Here is a 2,500-nt window from a genome sequence, read left to right on the forward strand (position 1 = left end):
GTGGAGCCTGCGGCTTAATTTGACTCAACACGGGAAACCTCACCAGGCCCGGACACCGGAAGGATTGACAGATTGATAGCTCTTTCTTGATTCGGTGGGTGGTGGTGCATGGCCGTTCTTAGTTGGTGGAGCGATTTGTCTGGTTAATTCCGATAACGAACGAGACTCTAGCCTGTTAAATAGACGTAACTTATGGTATCTCGAAGGCCCCCGACTTCGGTCGGTGGGTTTTTACTACCAACGTACAAACAAATCTTCTTAGAGGGACAGGCGGCTTCTAGCCGCACGAGATTGAGCAATAACAGGTCTGTGATGCCCTTAGATGTTCTGGGCCGCACGCGCGCTACACTGAAGGAATCAACGTGTTTTCCCTGGCCGAAAGGCCCGGGTAACCCGCTGAACCTCCTTCGTGCTAGGGATTGGGGCTTGCAATTATTCCCCATGAACGAGGAATTCCCAGTAAGCGCGAGTCATAAGCTCGCGTTGATTACGTCCCTGCCCTTTGTACACACCGCCCGTCGCTACTACCGATTGAATGATTTAGTGAGGTCTTCGGACTGGTGCGCGGCAATGTCTCGGCATTGCCGATGTTACCGGGAAGATGACCAAACTTGATTATTTAGAGGAAGTAAAAGTCGTAACAAGGTTTCCGTAGGTGAACCTGCGGAAGGATCATTAACAAATTAAAAATACAAGAGAAAACCTAACTGAATGGATCATTGATAAAGCGATATAAAAGTTTATTGAGCTCGGACCAAAAATTATACAAAACGAGAAAGATATAATAAATAATACCATATACATGACACAAAACACATAAATCTCGGGTTCGAGCCAATAAGAAACAAATACCAAAACGCTGCGATGCGGTAAAATTACACCGACACGGTTACGTGCGGAGGTCGCTTTGATTACTCATCGCGTTTCTCCCGTCCGTTCGGAACCGCCGGCAAAAAAACTGTGCGACCAACGGCGCCAAAGAGCACGACGCCGGACCATTTCTCTCTGGCTGATGTGAATGGAAGTAAAAGACGCTTGCGTGAGGTCTCTCGACCTTTATCTCTCTAACTTATACTTATGGGTCGTCGTCTACTTGATCGGGTACAAACAAGTCGTAAGAAACAAACAAACAAACCACAAAAATACAAGTCGTAAAAAAACAAACTTCTGTTGGTTAACCTACAATATGAAGGATCGAAATGAAAGAAGGATCATATTATTACAAACCGAAAGTGAAGGATCATTAAAATTGAAATACAATATATATAAATATATAAATGTACCCGTCGTTGCGACACCCTAGTTAAATGGAAAGATATAAAAAAGAGAGAAAAGGAATACAGATGACCCGCCGTCTGATCTTTGCTAAATGATCTGGCATCACCGGAGTTTTTTTGGTCCGTGTTGCGTTCGCTCTATTCGAAATGAAACTCGCGGAGGCGAAGAATTGTTAAAAGTTTACGAAGCGTCTAGGAGTGGTTAAAACTGAGAGAGTTGAAACTACGATGTATTAGAACGAGCAACCGTCGAAACTTTGTTTTCGCGACGTTCTTTTCGTCGCTCTCGTCCCCACGCTCCTACGCTTTGGTTGTTTCTTTGCCATCCGTGTTGCGATAAAAAGATTTCTCCATTGTCCAAAAAGGACGGATCGAGATTCCTCTTTCGAGAGGGAGAGAGAGGTACTTGCGGGTAACCTGGAATCTACGAAACACGCACCGTGGTAAGATTCGTGCGTCCGCCTGATCGATGTGTGTTGTTTACGGACCGGCTGAGAAGCGACGATAGCGAGTCTTTGAAAAACTATGTGTCCATTAGTTAGACCGATCGTCGCCGGCCGTGTGTCTGTTCGAATCTCGCAACCCACGATTCAGCGACAGGACGCGCGCTCGCATTCCTTGTGTGCGTTCGTACTTTTCAAGGTTTTTAAATGTACTTTACGCCCGACCGTCGAGAGGAGCGTGCCACTGGGCGTTTCTCCGACGGTTTCCGTCCTTGGACGCGATCGTGTCGTCAACGATCGAACAAACAAACAAATACGTTGGCGACGCCCGAATTCGCTCTCCCGCACGCGCCGGGTGGGAGAGTGATGTGGGTATCGAATGTGATGCGTGTTAATAATGAAAATAACACTCTAAAGATCTAAAGAGTTTGAAATACAAAATTTTACGATTACCCTGAACGGTGGATCACTTGGCTCGTGGGTCGATGAAGAACGCAGCTAATTGCGCGTCAACGTGTGAACTGCAGGACACATGAACATCGACATTTCGAACGCACATTGCGGTCCACGGATACAATTCCTGGACCACGCCTGGCTGAGGGTCGTTTTCTTAACAAAAGACTGCTTGCGTTTGCTTCTCGAAAAAAGAGTAATTCATTTCTTTCTAAACATCTCGCCGTCGTTCAACGAAAGTAGAACGTTTCGGAGCGGGATTATCGAACGAAATTGAAAGAATGAATGAACGATAAACAAAGAAAGAGTCGCAACGTACGAGCGATA

At 46.0% G+C, this 2,500-nt stretch overlaps 1 non-coding gene across 1 annotated transcript; it reads left to right on the forward strand.

Moving 5' to 3' along the window:
• Positions 1-2,170: 2,170 nt before the first annotated feature.
• Positions 2,171-2,325, forward strand: LOC143306444 (5.8S ribosomal RNA). Its single transcript, XR_013063840.1, has one exon. It is a non-coding gene; the product is annotated as a 5.8S ribosomal RNA (ribosomal RNA).
• Positions 2,326-2,500: the final 175 nt, after the last annotated feature.

This window comes from Osmia lignaria, unplaced genomic scaffold (genome assembly GCF_051020975.1).
Source record: "Osmia lignaria lignaria isolate PbOS001 unplaced genomic scaffold, iyOsmLign1 scaffold0011, whole genome shotgun sequence".
Taxonomy (NCBI): domain Eukaryota; kingdom Metazoa; phylum Arthropoda; class Insecta; order Hymenoptera; family Megachilidae; genus Osmia; species Osmia lignaria.